The following is a 17443-nucleotide window of genomic DNA, read 5'->3' as shown; positions in this document are numbered from 1 at the left end:
AAGTTATCCAACTAATATTCTACCGAAATACAGGTTTCCCGATTTATAATACTACAAAAATATAGGCTAGGCGAAAGTAACATTTCACCTTTTTCTTTATTCAACAGTCAAGTAGATTCAAATTACATATTTCATACCACAGACATCGAAGAAAAATCATTATATGAAAAGAAATTCAATGCATCAAGGCTATCCTAAACCTACATTTTCATGATAGAATTTTGTAGATGGTAATGTTGTTAAAAGTAGCTCAAATTTTCTTTTTCCTGATGGAAAAAATGAGTATGCAATCTCAACAGCTATTCTAAAAATATGTTCCTTCGGATGGCAGTGAATGTCAACACGGAAATAAGCTAACTCAACACCATTAAATAATAGAAATGAAAAATGTTTACAAGACTAAACATCATTTTTCATCAGCTCTTAAAAGAAAGTCCTACACAATCTTCGAAATTTCCATCTCCATTAAATTTTTTTATGATTGCCTCGTGTTTCTAGAATAATTAAATAAAAATCACATTGATGTAAAATTTGCCTTTTTTATATCAACGAAATGGAATAAATTATTCTATGAGTCATCAACTTCTGTTTTCGTAAGAGACTTTTAATAGCTAAAATGATTTAGTAACTGTAAGGAAAAATTTTTTTTATTATTTCAGTTTGAAGAAGTTAGTAACTCAAACTAGAAAAAAAAAACTTTATTATTTACCTACATGTTGCAAAAGAAAATAATATCAAAAGAATTTGAACTTCTTAATGCATCGTTGAAAAAAACATTTTTTGGCATGCTCTAATCAGTTTTTAGCGATTGGTGAAAATTTTACGTTCAGAAAAATACGTAAGTAAATTATTTCAATAATAAAACAAATTGCAAAATGAATGTACATTTATATATATTAAATCCTATTTATGTAACTAGTTATTAAGTATCTATCAAAACTGCTAAAATAAGTTAACTTGTTGTCGTGTTTAAGAATCAAGTTTTTCAATTCAAAAATTACAGTAAATTTTCTTAGAAGTAAATGGTATCTTGGCGTATTACGTATGTTTGGTTGATTTAACAGTGGCGAGACTGTTAAAAATAATGATTTTGCTCAGTTTTTTAATAAATATAAATGAAATTATTATTAACTCACTGACGTATTCAAGTTAAAAGAGTTTAATCCTTTCTGCAGTAAAGCATTGTCTTCTGTAAGAGGTTACTTTATTTCGTTTTACCTTAATATAAAACTTAAAAATTTGAGTTTAATAAGGCTAAAACTAAAATATTAAATTATAAACATATTGCTTATAAACAAATATTTTATTCTTTTGAGTCATACATTCTAAAATTCCTTCAAAATTCTACATTTTGCAAGTATATTTAATAAATAAAAATTATTAACTAAATTAAAAAAACTGGCGAGAAATGGTTTGAAATTATTATTAATATTATTATTAAATAAAATTATAATATTAAAATATTAATTAAATATATTTCTATCTGTCTTTCAAATCTATATGTTTTATAAATTAAATATTTAAAACGTGATGTTTTTAACTACAGAAATATAACTCATTATGGAGATTTCTTCAATTCTTTACAAATTTTCGCTTTAACATAAAATTTTCAATAATTTTCATCTTAACCCAGAAGACGCGACCTCCTGGATGAAGCCTTCGAATTAACTAGCCATCGTGGAGGACTTTTTATTTGGATTTGCTTTGCACAGAGAGGAAATCTGTATTTGCTTTACACATAAATTTATCAATATTTGCTTTACACTAAGAGGAAAACCATGAAAACCTCTCGTGGTAAATTCAACAATGGAGGCTCTAACCAAACATATGTCTTTCAATGAAGATATTTTACGTCAACCAGATATCACTGGGATTCGAACCTTGGTTCATTATCATAGAGAGGTAAGCTTTCTAGCCACCCCGACTGAAGGCTCAGACATACTTGTCTATATTTGTTTCACAAACACGGTGTCTGATTTATCATAAGGCCTGTGAGGCCAAGGGCCCCCCTCATGTCTGAAGGCCCCCTAAATGTTACAAATAATTTCTTTTTGGGTTTTTCCTTAAGAATTGTTTATCAGAATTATGAGTTAACGGAGATTGAAATAGATATAAGTTCAAATTTACTAATATATCGTAATTTATTCATATTATAAATAATTTATAAGCACTTCATTATTAAACAACGGATAAATTTCGTTTAAAGTAACGACCAGACCCCTGACAGTTCTGTGCAACCTAGGGTCCACGCATTTCTAAATCAAGCCCTGGACAAAACATATTAATGTTCATATGTCATTTTCCGGGCAAAGCTATGTTACATCCTCTCCCAAATTACGCTCATATTTATTTCAATTGAAACACAGATTCATAATCTATAAATAAACAAGCTTGCTTAGATTTTTAACTAAACATGCTCCAAAGTAACTCACACAAAAACTACAATTTATCAATTGCAAAATACTGCTGTTACAGAGAATATACATTTATGGGACAAGCACACAACAGAAAAATAAATTGTAATTATTTTTCTAAAGTATTTAACTCTAAAAAAAACAACTATTTGTTGTATGCCAAGGTGTTCCCGTTAAACAGCTTGTTCATTTCTTTTAACCGAAACATTCCTACTAAAAACAGAGACACTGATAATACCTATAAGGACAGGTTTTCCAGTTCATTTGCAATTTTATCGCGTTACCCAACAAACAGGACGCTTTTATGAAAACATTGGCCGTTTGTGTCAGTTGAAACAGCAGATTAGATAAAAAGAAAGAAAAGTCTTCTGAGTAAGTTGAATAGAGAGTTCAACCTCTTAAAAACCTCATAATCTCTCCATCTAATCTAGCTGAAGGTGAAGTGTGTACAGAACAGTGTAAACAGAACTTGGTCAGCTTCGCATAAACCTCCCACGCCACTGATTTATAGATTCCGCCTCCTTTCCTTAAGGCACCCTTATGGTGCCCCCTCCCTCACTGATAAGATTAAGCATTCACTAAGAATTTTTTTTTCACCAAAAAAGGCAAATGTTTGTTTCATTTTTAAGGGAGAACTATCAAAAAAAAGTTTATTTTTTTCAGAAATGTACTGTATTATTACTCTTAGCATAAGATTGTAATTTAAAAGCTTTTTTTTTAATCAAAAATTTGATATCTTTGAACTTTGTGTATTTTAAAACTCAGTTAAAATAGTTTGCTATACAATTTTCATTTGAATAAATTGAGCTCTCGAAATGAAAATAAAAAAACATCCTTGGCAGCATTCGAAGTTTTATGACAACAAAATATTTCTGAGCATATGCCGTTAAATCTGTAATGAAGATAAATAAAAAAAAATAGTTTTTAATGTTTTCAAAGATAAAAAAAATTCCATTCTTTTAAAGAAATTTTTTTTCGAGAATTATATTAGTAATATAATATATGGTAACACCGTTACTTGAAATTTCAGAATTTTACCACAGAATTCATTTTTACCAGAAAAAAATTACCAGAAAAGTTTACCAGAAAAATCTGATAAATCGTAATTTTTGCAGTAATGATTACCGTAAAATCACTGAATCACTCCAATTAAATAAAAATTTACGGTTAGAATGGATTTTACGGATTATGCACTCAAAGTGCTGGTACTTTGTACCAAAATTTGGTATAGCATTTTTTTACACTCACTGTTAGACACAGCAGTAAAAATGTATTAATGTTCTGTAATTCTTATCCCTTTATCACAATACATAATTGCATGTTCAAGCTTTACAGAATTTTCTAAATATTTTCAACCAAAAAAAGTGACAACCAGAATTACATTTCAAAATAAAAATAAATAAAAACAGAATATTTAAATTTAACATAGCTTCTATTTAACAATATTTCTAATGCTACTTTAATATTCAGTTCACATTTCACCCCACTTATATGTTTCCCCATAATCTATACTATCAAACTCGTTTTACGTCTCAATTTAATCACAACCAACCCCATATTATATAAAAATATAGTCCTAAAGATTAAATGTTTAAAAAAAAGTGGAAAATGGATTATCAGAGACAGGCGAACTAATCCTCTTTTTCCATAGAATTCTTTCTCAGCTCTGAAATTGTTCTGTGTTCGAACAAAGCAAAGGCCACCATGAAGGGAGAGGCACTTCATCAAAACCTCGCAACTCTTGATTCATCTAGGGGAGGGGGGTGGCGTCAGATAGGAATCCACATTTTGTCTAGCCCTGGACTCCTGTGGTACCCTTGTAAAAAGAAACCACCCCTACTCTTTCTATAAGTTGACAGCTGTCGCCAAATGCATCTATTGTGTACTTCCCATCCCCTAAAGTATGCGCTCTGTAGAACACAATGGATGCAAGGGTGGCTTGAAATCACTCAGAGAATAGGGTGGACTGTCAAAGCCCTCCCTCATCCACCAACTATTTGTTTACTTCATCTGAAGGTAAAAGTTTACCCAGTGCGTGAAATGTTGGCCTGTTTTTATGGTAGACTGCTTGTCCAAACATTGCAATGGAAGAATCCGTCATTTTCAGCAGGCCAGAAAATCTGACGCCAACCCTGTTGGCGTTTGGAAAGATAAACGAATATTCTTTCGGGGACTTGGTTTTAAGTCTAGTCGTTTTAGTTTCAGTTGGTGAAAGTTAAGTGACAGAGGAAATTGTTTTAAGTATTTAAAGGGATACTGGAGAATTTTGTCAGGAAACATTTGTCGTCATGAGTTTCCCTCACCCCCCACCAAAGAATTAAGGAATCAAATATGAAATATGTATATATTTTCTTATTAGTTTTGTCAACATGTTTAATTTGCGATATATAGGTATAATTGGAGAAAATTACTGGCATACCAATCTGAAGACAAAAATTAAAATATTATTAATTAGTTTTTTTCCCTGTATTATTCCCTTTCTTGTCAAACACTATGCTAGATTTGGCAATTATTTGTTGAATTATTTATTATATGAAGTATAATTAAAACGACAATTTTTTTTATTTATTTCACTCAAAAGATCTAAGCCAATTTTCAAAATATGCTTCAGTTTAATAAGAAAACTTTTCAATTGGATACTTGCAAGTGACGTTATCGTTAGTCGGTTCAGAAACCCAATTAAGTTCGACACTTAAGCTTGACGTCGCTTACAGATATCCAATTAAATCTAGTTAAATCACATATTCACTTCATTTCTTCTCTAATTGCAAATATTAAATTATTACGAATAGGTTCTGATAAAAAAAAGTATATAATTTACTTTTACCTTAAGCGTATATACCATAATTTCCATTGAGATATTTAAATTAATTCAATTGGCAGAACGTTAACATGATTTAGATATACCATTAAATTCTCAACTTATATTTTTGTTTGGAAAGTTAAGTTTCTTTCTCTTTTCTTTTATTAATTCTCATAAAAAATAGTGCCACATTTAAGTAAAAGACAAATATTACTACGAACATTTAAAATATATATATGTATAGAAAGCAAATTTAATTATCACAATATTCTTATTATATATAAAAATAGAGATGGATGAACAATGCTAACAATTTTGCAAAAATTTATGCTGTCCTTAACTTTTCAGTTAATTAAATAAAAATAAATATTTATTTTTCAAAATTTTCCGAAATAAAAAAAATATCTTACAAATCCTCAGCGTATCAATTACATATGAATAAAATATCTATTGATGTAAATATATATTGTCTCAAACAAATTGATAGAAAAAGAAGTAATTAGTAATGGGAAATGGCCGCGCAATTTTTAAATAAGCAACTGCAATTAAAATTATTACTGGTAAAAAATTTAAAAAAAGGCATTATCAAAAATGGTCATCTCATTACGGTTACTAATGATTTTCTTTCTTTTTTTTTTTAGTTACATAGTATTTTGCGAACTTAAGTTTCTTGCAAACTGCCTTAACCCTGTTAACTATGAAAGCAATTTTCAACAGTTAACCCAATACTGAACTCAAGTTAACTGTTGTAACCCTTTCTCGAATTTTTTTTTCAAGTGTGGCAGTAAAACTCAAAAATTAATTTTCAAATAATAACCATCATTTAAGACGAAGCAATGAATATTCCATCCCTCTATTCATGAATAATCAAATGATCTCTGCAGTAGAGCTGTCTCAGGTGAGAACGTCTAAAAAAAGGTTTTTAAAACCTGTGGCACACCTTTTGTGTCAGTTTCTACACTCAAGGGAATCACCACAGTTAGATGCCGGGCAGCTGTGCCCATTCCAAAAACGCCATTACGATCCCATGGAGGACCGGCTGAATCAATAGAACTATTTTTTGGCGCGAGGCATCGGGTCAATTTCACCAAAAAATGAGTGGAACTTATTGCCACTATTATATGCTTCGTGATCAGCCACTTATGAAAGTTGCTAGCTGCATGTGTCTTTTTTTGATGGATCAGTGAACTCGTGCACTTCAGCTGATTCACGAAAAATTGTGTTCAGTTGTGATGAAATTAGATAGTTTACTAGATAAATGCTATTTTTAGTTATACAATAGTAATTTGTAGTTTACTAAATAAATGCTATTTTTAGTTATCCAATAGTAATTTGCAGTTTACTAGATAAATATTATTTTTAGCTATCCAATAGTAATTTGGGTTTATTTTGTCGTTATGGAGCTTTTTGAAGATCGAACTTGATTTTGTGCTTAGTTTAACTATTCTATGGTTTATATATTCGTATTCGTTTCAATGTGATTTTTGCTCGTTTTAAAATAAAATATCTTCATACTTGATAAGCCACAAATGAAAATTACTAATGTCTTTTTTGATGGATCAGCGAACTCGTACACTTCAGCTGATTTATAAAAAATTGTGTTCAGTTGTGATGAAATTAGATAGTTTACTGGATAAATGCTATTTTTAGTTATCCAACAGTAATTTGGGTTTATTAAGTTTCTGTGGAGCTTTTTGAAGATCAATCTTAATTTTGTGCTTAGTTTAAATATTTCATTGTTTATATATTTGTAGACGTTTCAATGCGATTTTTGCGCTTTTTAAAGTAAAATGTCTTTGGAACTTCATAAGTCACATATGAAAACTACTCTTTTCTTTTTTGATGGATCAGTGAAATCAGCATCTCGGCTGATTCGTATGATCAGCTAATACTAAAAATTGATTAATTTTGTTGAAGAATATACTAGGATAAAAAGGGTTGATTTTGATATACTGTCTAATTTTGATATACTGTCTAATAGTACCCTGATACTGAAACCTGAGAACTCAATTTTACCTAGTACGTTTAGAACTGAATGAATGCAAATTTTTTAATTTGTTAAGTTTTTCAATACTTATTTAGCAGAAATTTCTTGGTATTAAAATATGAATCTTCCTTGATTTCATAGCCAACAAATCCTAAAGAAAAATTATTCTGTGCTTACGTTAAAAACATTGTTCAGCGCGCATATACAAAGATGATTCATTGATTTTGTCCTTTCTTTTTAGGCGAACAGAATAAATTACAAAATTTAATTATATTTCATTTCAAATTTATTATTATGCATAATTGTTATTTACTTCAGCGTAATTAGAGAGCTGAATTTTAAAAAAAGCAGTAAAAAGCATTTCAGTAAAATTAATGTGTAAGAAAAGCATAAAGCGCTTGAGAAACTTTATTTTTCTCGATGGGAAATTGCAATTGCAAAATTTAAAGAATTCATTTTACTTAAAAATGTTCTATGACTTTTGGATCTGAAAAATTATGGTTTTTCAGAAGTTAATGAACAAGTTTTTACCCCAACTTAGATATTTTGAAACGTGTGAACGCTCAATGGAGTTTAAAATTTTGGTTACCTTAATATGGCACTAATTTAAACCATATTATCGTACTTCCTAAATTAGACAAAACAATACCATAGCTCAGTTTGAACCAAAATGAATTTATCCCCTCTTTTAGGTTGCATTAAACATGCACAGTTTTATTGCTCAGGGTACCGATATTACGGTTTAATACGAAATCGAATTTTTTGAAATGTATACAACTCGTGGAGCCGCAAGAGCAAAGTGGTTTAGGAACTGAGTTGTCAGTGTGAAGAACTAGGGTTCGACCAAGAGCGGCCGCTTGAAACCTATTCATATCGATGGGAACCAACTTGCCCGAGAAATAAAAATGATGCAATGCCGACCACATTATCCCCATCATGCTATTGGTCACAAAGTTGTAGCGTCTTAACTTTCGTGAACCCCTGGCCCACAATAGGCTGTTGCTGGAATGCTTTACTTTTATTTACTCTTCAGTTATCTGTATTTATCATACAATCAATAAATTTTATAAGATAATTAAGCTGCTAACTTCCATTTCATAAAAACAAATAGTCGGTTATAATAGACATTATCAATAAACGAACTTAACTGCTTAGTCTTATAAAAAAGTAGCTACTTTAATATTACGAAACTATTAAATCAAATAAAAATACAATGTAAAAAAAAACGAAAAAAAATTTATGTATCCCTTTACTGACATTTTTATTTTCACCCAGAAAAAAGAAGAGAAATTTTAAAACGAAAATTCCAATCCTTAGAACTGGCTCTATTTCTAAAGAAGGCAGCCAAGTATAGGCCACGTATTTTGACGGGTAATATTACAGAAAACTGATAACAGGACTTTTGTTCCATGCTGGCGAGCATTGAGGGTCGTTGAGGAGTGAAAACTGGCAGCATTTTCTTTCTTTTATACCATCTTCTAGTATCCTGCCAAGCATGGGCCGATGGATTATTCGCAATTCAGGCGCAGAGTGTCAGATCTCTCATTAATCGGGCCGATACATCATCGTTCCGCCGCCTTGTTTTCTTTTATATATATTTCCATGAAATATGTGCCTTACAGAAAGAGAGATCGTAGTATCGGTTTGATTGTTAGAATGTTCCTAAGTATTTTTTTGCAGAAAAGAATAAAGGAAAATATTGATTAATGTTTTTTTTTTCGTTTTATTTTTTTAGACATTATTCAGAAAATCAATTAATAGGTCAGTGATCCTTTTTAACTTCTTTATTATTAAGAATTTTTCTTTATTCATTTTAATTCTGAGTTTTTCCTTATTATTATTAGTTTATTATTTATTTATTTATTTTTATTTATTTATTTGTTTGGAATAACGTATTTATCTAAGAATAACATAATCAATATCATGACCATCTATAACAGCTGTTCCCAATTTTTTTCGGTTGCGGAACCCTAAGTTGACCTTCTTCTGGCAGAACTCCGAGACTTAATCGATAAAATTCATCAGCAATTATGAATGTATTAATTAACGAAATACTATTAATTATTTTGAAAACATGTAATCATTCAGATTTTATTAAGTATTTTGAAAATATTTAGTGAATGAAACAAGGATCCCTAGGGTTCCGCGGAACACCATTTGGGAACCGCTGATCAATGAACTATGAAAATAACAAAAAATATCAATCAGAAGAATAACCATACTGTTTAGAAAATGAAAAGTGGCTGTGAGCTAATCTTTTAATATTCTAAAAGTTACTCCAATGCTGTATTGTTAGGACTCAAATGCAAAAATTTGGAATAATTCGTTGATTTTAAAACTGCTTTTCGAAGGCTTTATCATCAGATGAACTAACTCTTTTTTTACGAATAATAATCTACTTTCATAACTGTTATGAATTTGCTCGATTTATTCATGGCTGTTAGGCCAAGTTTAGCCTTTCTTTAATCAGCAAATAATCGATGCTGATCATAAAAATGGCTTATAACTTCAATTCGATATCAAATTGATAATTCAAGTTAAATCGATTTCAATTTGCACTGATCCAACTGCATACTGTCAAATTTATAACGCAAATTAAATCAATGTCAACTTGCATTGAGACAATTGTAAAGTTTACAATTCAAATAAAAATTTACATTGTAAATTATTAAATTAATGAAAAGTATTTAAATCATTGTACCGTGGGATAATGGAAAAGTATTTAAAATATAAATATGATTTAATCTCTTATTTATTTACTTAAAAGTATAAACAATAATAATAATTCATAAGACAAAATCTGAAATGAAGATACAATCAACGAAATCTCTGAAGTGTCAGTTGTTCATGGTTGTCAATTTATCAGTATTTGATTGTCACACGCTTTTCCAACTCCCTATCTAAACTGTTTCAAGTGAAGAGGATGTTTATTTTCTGATGTGTCAAGTGTTTACTATTTGTTCAGTGACCACCTCTGAAATTCCTGATCAATCTTAGAATCTGTCCAAATGCGTGATTGAGTATCATCTTGATCTAATGTCTACGAAATGTCGTGTTTAAACTATTTATCTTAGTTAATTTAGGCTTATCACTGTCACGATAATCGGTATAAGAAAAAATTATTTTCAATGTCCCAGAATCTGGTAAATAAATTATTCAAGAGATTGATTTTGTATCAAAAAATATTGATAAAAGCATAGACTTTTCATACAACATATCATAAACATATCTCTTAACATTTTCAAAGATCTATGGAAAAAATGCAAATTCATCCGTTTAGAAATAAAAATTACCTTGTAAAATTTTAGCCCATGTTGGGGAAAAAAACTGCTCATTTTCTGCAACTTTCATAGGGGGCCATTCAAATATTACGTAAGCATTTCGACTTTTACTTTATTAATTTATTTCTAGAATAGATGATGCAATTTTTGCATTAAACAAAATCTGCGCCAACATTTTTTTTTTTTAAAGTAATTCATTCTATAAAGTTTTAAGACTCTTTGACGAATTTTTCCTTTCCTGAACTTTAATTTTTATTTCAAATTAGAAATTTTTCCAAATGTAATTTTTGATTACATTTATGATGCATTTACTTATTTATTATTATTAAAAATATGAGAACGTTGCTTTCAAGCGTAAAGAGCACTGTTTATACACCTCCACTCACATTTCAGCTAAAAATAGACATATCACAAACCTTTAACCTCTTAAGGTGTTTAGGTTGTATTTGAACTGCCCCATATCGGTTAGACCATTTTATAAGGTAAAGTAATCCATCCGAAATTTAAATACGCGATGCTATTGCTCAACCTAAACGAAAACATGCTTTATTTAACTCTTTACTAAGATCAAAGAAAATCTTTGAGATATTATGGTTCAAACTTTGAAATTAAAGGTACCTATATTATATTTCGATATGAACGATTAACATCTTACAAGGTTCCAGCAATTTTTGATTATTTCATGGTTCAAGCTTGAAACAGGAAGAGACAAATATTTTTCAACTTTAAAACAATTTTTCTGACGAAAGTCGTATTTTGTATTCATTTATTTATTTCATATGCGGCGATGGACACCCGACCCAATTCTGTGTTTACGACTATCAATGCTTAACGCCGTGGCCTTGTCATTTTGAACTCAACCAAGAGGACAAGTGAACTTCTGGTTCAAGCATTGAGATAAACTGAACTCCGTGGTGGACTTTTTTAAAAAAAATTAGCCCACATTTGCGTTACATGGAGATAAAATCACCAAAACCTCCCACGATTATTCCGATGGTAAGGATTAGTCCTCTGAGGATATTTTACGTCAGCGTTGTGGGCTGACTTCGTAACAACCACCCACCACTAGGATTCGAACCTGGGTTTTTTGTCCAAAAAAATACTGCTCTATATTGCGTGTGGAGAAGCCCTTTCAAAGCGTAATCATTTAGTAGGGGTGAGGGTAGTGATTAGTTCATTTTTGCTGACACGAGAGAAGATTGTTTATGAGCAATAAACTAACGTAACACATTACAATTTCCTTTTTTTCTTAAATAAATAAATAAAACTATTTTAAAAACCAAAATAAAAAATGTAACAAAACTGGTTACTCGGGAAAAAATTTTAAATTTGGAAAAAAGTTGAATTTGTAAGAAAAAAAATTTTTTTTCCCAAAGATTTCCAGAGATCAAAATTTTAAACACAAAAGGAAAACATAATAGATTCATAAAGATATTCTTCTAAAAAATTTTTAACAAAAATTTAAGCGTAAATTCTAAATCGTGACTTAATGTGTTTATTTTGACTTTCTTACGTAAGCATGGAATCAGTGATTTACTCATTTTAGCTGATACAGGAGAGTCCAAAATTGCCAAAAATGTGCTTACGTGTTATTTGAACGTCCCTCATGTATTAACGTCAAATTAGTCATTCTTTTCTATTTAAATGTAATTTAACCACACTGTAATCTAAAAGATTCTGAAATGTTTTTTCTCCTAAAGTATTTTTATTATTTAGACTACTTTAGAGCAGTTTTAGCGCATAAATATAACTTTAATCATGTAATTTATAAAGTATGACTCGTCGTTAATGTAAGATTGAGGCAATATAAATTAATCTTACCGGTTTCAAATATTTACTAAATTAATAAAAGTATTTCTTAAGAACTATATTTTTACAAAAAATATTGTTACAGGAATTATTTTATGCGTTGAAATATGTATTTTTTCCCCATTTTTATATCTTTTTTTAAAAAAAACTTTTAAAAAAGGAGAAAAAAAAAGGAAATCAACTGTCAAAATAAAAAGTATCGCAGGCGTAATCTTATTGCTTTCAAACATTTACCTAAAAAACTTAAAATATTTTTGTATTATAATATTTACACAAATAATATTTTTCGATGAACTATTTTCACAAATAAGTCTCTAAATGTGTTCATATTTTTATACTTGCATAACTAAAGGAAAATTTTAAAAAAATGGAATCGAACATTTCGATTAATTTATTTTTTAATATCGAAAAATAATTAATTTTAATTTAATTTACTGTTCTAATAATAAAAACTAGTACATAACTAGTTCATGATAACCTACGTTTATCTTTGTACTTTTTGAACTAAAACAATTTAACCTAATTTTAAATAACGCATCATAAATAACGTTCAATTTAAATAAATAAAAATTGGATTAAAGGAATTCCAGAGTACTGAAAAGCATCTCAATCATTGAACTTTGCGAACCACTTTAGTTTCCCAGTCTTAAAACTTTTTATTCTTTGTCAATTTTTTTTTGAACCAAGAATTCAGACAAAAAGGAGGGTTAGTTAGTTATTTTGAGTTAAGAAAAGAACAGTCAAAATCGTTTTATCAAATCTCCCTAAACCTGTTTGGTGACTGTCAACGGGGACGTGATGAACGTAAACAAGAACGTCTCCACTTCTAGGAACGTCTGGGGGTGTCCTATCTGCATGATCTGGAAATTAACAATTTTAAGGAGGGGGGTTGTCTTCCAGTTGGATCTTAACAGCAATAAATCAAGATTTAACTGGCAGGTGTATAAATGCAGGAGCTGGCTCCCTGCCATTTCTCCAACAAAGAAAGGGGCAAAATATTGTGAAGGAAAGAATAAAAATGCCCGATTGCAGGTGAGTCCAGTCAGGTTAGAAAATATTCATATCTTTTATTTCTGGGGTGTTTCGGGGTAATTTGTCAAGATGAAAGGTCAAAAGTCGTTTGGACCTTTCGAATATTCTTTGAAAAGATAGGATAGGAGTGGAATTCGGGCTTTGTTGATAATATTGATGCAGCTGAATTATTTGAGCCCTTAGAATAACATGGGTGGTACAGTTTGTGAAATTCATTTTATGGCATAGAATGATGCACGCCTTGCTATATCCAGTTAAAAGTGTTTATGTACTTTTCGATTTATAATGCACTATTTTCGTTTAAAATGTTTTTTTTTTTTTTTTTTTTACGCTTTGTAATATTTTGATTTATGCTTAGTAAGTAGCTTTTTCAACTTACTTTCCGGTCAAATAGTGTCCTATACTTTAAACCTATTCAAAATTATTGCTATGTTTTGAATAATTTTAATTATTTTTTTATTACCTAAACATATTATATATTTTAGATATTTATTGCATGTACTTACATATATGTATATTCTTCTTTTTTTTTTTAAAGTGCAAAACTTTATAAAAAATATTTTTGTCTTACAATTAAATAAAAATAAAATCACATGCAGATGCGTTCTTTCGGATATATCATATGTGTATGGTGTGTATTGTCCCAGGTAGACAATGTTAAAAAATATGTAAAGTTTGCTGAATTTTCTGATACGTTAATAAAAATGCTAACAATAATATTAATAAAAACAGAAACAAAAAACATTTATGTATTTTAGAATAAATATGCTTTACAGTCTTACATTACCTAGACAAAAGAATATTATCTATTTTAAAAAGTTAAAAAATAAAAACTATATCGAAACTCCTACACGCAACTGAAAAAGAATATCGAGGAGACGAACGAAAAAGAGTACTTTCTAAAATTTTTTCTCTCAAAACTATGCATTCAGTAGGCTTTTTAGGGGATGCAAAACATCTTAGCCATGCTTAGTTGGGTGGGTTTGAATCCTTTCACATAATTATCTCTACTAAATAATTACATATATACTCACAGAAAAACACTCTTAACACTATAAATTGCAATAATAACACATTTTACTTTTATAAATTAAAAAAGAGTTTGAACTATTCATCGTTAATCATTCTAAAATATTAATTATTGAGTTTTCAAACTAATTATTTTGGCACTTTATAAAATTTTTTTGTTCTGAAATTTAAGAAATATTAGTTTATTATAAGTTCACATGCCTAAACTAACTTGAATTCTAACACTTACTTTCTTTTACATATTTATTTATTAAAAGTTAGCAATGATAATAAAAGGATTTATGTAATTGAAGATTCAAAATAAATACTTATTTCAGGACTTTCACAATTCTCGTGATCTCTAAACGAAACAATTATGTATTATTTAGTTTTTTTTCTTTTCTTCACTAGAATGATACATCTGCTTGACCTTATGTGGTACAGCGAACGCAGTAACTTAAACAAAAAGTATGCCTCTCATTTTTTTACTAGCATGATAAATCTGTTTGTCAGCTAACTATCTTTTTCCGTTTTCTCTTCTGGTTTTCATGCTCATGCGCAAACTTTTACTTATATATATATATATATATATATGTGAGCTTTTCGCTCATAAAGTATATTTCTGAAAAATAAATAAAAGGCCTATGTAAAGGGAATTAAAAACTGAAGGGAAAAAATGTTTTTAATGAAACAAAAAATAAAATATAATTATGTATAATTTTTTGAAAGCAACGTAATTTAAAAAGTTTAACATAAATTAGCGAAAATTTAAAAAAAGGATTTCTTTATTATGTATACATTAAAGGATTTTATTTTATACATAAATATATTTTTTAAAAAAAATTAAATTTTTATAAAAAATGAAACTTATGTTCATTATAGATCTTCGCATTGTAAGAAAAAAGTACAAAAAAAAAATAATGGTTAATTGCAGGTTTACAAAGCATTGAAAATGTAAGAACAATTCAGAATCATCTGTTGATTTTCAATCAATCTTATTCAATTTAATAACAATAAAAAAATGTATTTAGCTAAAAAAAAATTTGATAGAAATAGTATAAAAATTATCAGAATATTGAAAAGAAAAGAAAATTTAGTTGTGTGTAATAAAAAGCACTCACGCGACTTGTTATTAAGAATAGTAAGTTGTAATGACAGCTCATATTTGGTGAAAAACAAAAAGTAAAGCTGATGTGACACCGGTCAAAATGATTGATGATTTTTTCTGTTTTCATTATAACGTGAAATTGGTTATTTGCGTGCCATTCAATATATGGGGCCCGGAAGGGATGGGGAAATTAACAAAGAATTTACATAAATGCATGAGTCAGTCGGTATCTTAAAAGGTTTTTAATTAATATTTTATTGGCCTCGTCTTTTTTACTATGGTTAAGAAAAATATTATAAGATTTTTTGATCGTATAGTAGGTTGCAAAATACAATCCCTTCACACATGAAGTCTATGTGAAAGCTTTTTTTTTACAGTTCATATTTTTTTTTTCAAGCAAATTAATAATTTCATTTAAATGCGCACTTTGTTAGCAAACTTTTAACTATCACAATCAGTATTAACTTATAATGAAAGTAACTTAATTTTTTTTTAATCCGTTTTGGTTGATTATTTTGTCTTGTATCATTATGCTTTTAATAAGTATCATAATTATGTTTCTAATATATTTTTAGTATATTATTTGATATCTATATTTATTAAAAAGTACTTTATTGAATTATCGATGGCATTTCAACAAAAGAAGACTACAGAAACATTATAATCAAACACATGCCACAAACACTATCCTGATTGTTAAAATAAGTCGTTTTAAAAGAAGAATTTGCCTGTCACACGTTCCTTAAACCTTTATAAAAATGACCGTGCAAATAGTACGCAAATATATTTTTGGCAATTTTGAATTTTCTCTTCCCCCCTTGTCAACAAAAGTAAGCTAATCACAGACTTCCTTTCACTGCTTACGTAAGAAAATCACAACACCCTTCTTGATTTTTCTTTAATTTTGACTCCCACTGTAGTAATCTGCTGCTGTTACTTATGCCACTTTTATATTTTATAACCATCGTTGAACAGCCGACCCAATTTTAGGGTTTAAGACTACTAATGATCAACGTTGTAGCCTTGTAATTTTGAACCCAATCCAGAAGACAGGGAAACTCCTGGATCAAGTATTGGGAGAAATTTGCCTTTGTGGAGGACTCTTTGATGGAGCTAACCCGCATTTGCGTTACATCAAGAAGGAAACCACGAAAATTTCTCGTTGTTAACCTAATGCCAAGGGGATTCTAAGTTATGATTCGTTTACCACTGAGGATATTTTACGTAAGCACTGTGGTGGATGCTACTTATGCCACTTGTCAATATAAGCAAGCCTGCTTGAGGATTAAGAGAATTTTTAAGGAAGGGGGGACGTTTCTTGTTTTTGAGGATTTTGATGCTTCTTGTTTTGACGGATTTGAATGTCTTACGTAAGCTTTTCTCATACCCCACCTCTCCGCTTATTGGCAAAAATATGCAAATCACAAACCCCCACCTCGTATTATGAGCTAACGCATTATTTGTACTATCTCAAACATGAATATGAAACATAGTTGCACAATACAGCATATGCATAGCTACATACCACATATACAGTTATATAAAACAAATATTGTTATAAAACACATTAGAAACAGCTCTAGAGATACTAATACTGCTTACGATACTTTTTTGTGCTCTTTAACGTTGTCTACCTTAGTTTGTCTAGAGATACTAGTTACCCATTAATCGTATCTTTTCGCCATCATTCGATTTAATTGCAATGATTGCAAACAATTCGAAATACAATTATTTTATTTTAATATAATATTTACATAAATGTTTAATATAATATTTCCATAAATGTTTAATATAATATTTCCATAAATGTTTAATATAATATTTCTATAAATGTTTAATATAATATTTCAATCATTGTTTTTAAGTTCCCAAATAATAAAGATCTGTAAAAAAAAATTTCACATACGGTGTATCATTTGAGGGAGATAGGGATAATATGTTAAGTTCTGATTTATCTTTTTATTTAGAAAGAACCATAAAGAATAGTGCAATGTTGAAATA

At 29.2% G+C, this 17443-nt stretch overlaps 1 protein-coding gene across 5 annotated transcripts in view; it reads left to right on the top strand.

Annotated features, from left to right (window-relative positions):
- LOC107451394 (frizzled-5) overlaps positions 1 to 17443 on the top strand; it is a 104203-nt gene that overhangs the window by 69092 nt on the left and 17668 nt on the right. Inside the window, exon 1 of one of the 5 annotated variants that reach the window (XM_016067466.3) lies at positions 13221 to 13326. The exons of 3 other annotated variants lie outside the window; for them this stretch is intronic. The gene's annotated coding sequence lies outside the window, so the exon portion shown is untranslated. Of the gene's footprint in view, positions 1 to 13220; positions 13327 to 13668; positions 13684 to 17443 lie in introns of those variants that run through there. One more of the 5 variants, XM_043048072.2, reaches the window with a different exon arrangement.

This window comes from Parasteatoda tepidariorum, chromosome 1, assembly GCF_043381705.1.
Source record: "Parasteatoda tepidariorum isolate YZ-2023 chromosome 1, CAS_Ptep_4.0, whole genome shotgun sequence".
In the NCBI taxonomy this organism is placed as follows: domain Eukaryota; kingdom Metazoa; phylum Arthropoda; class Arachnida; order Araneae; family Theridiidae; genus Parasteatoda; species Parasteatoda tepidariorum.
This window is presented reverse-complemented; position numbering and strand designations above follow the sequence as displayed.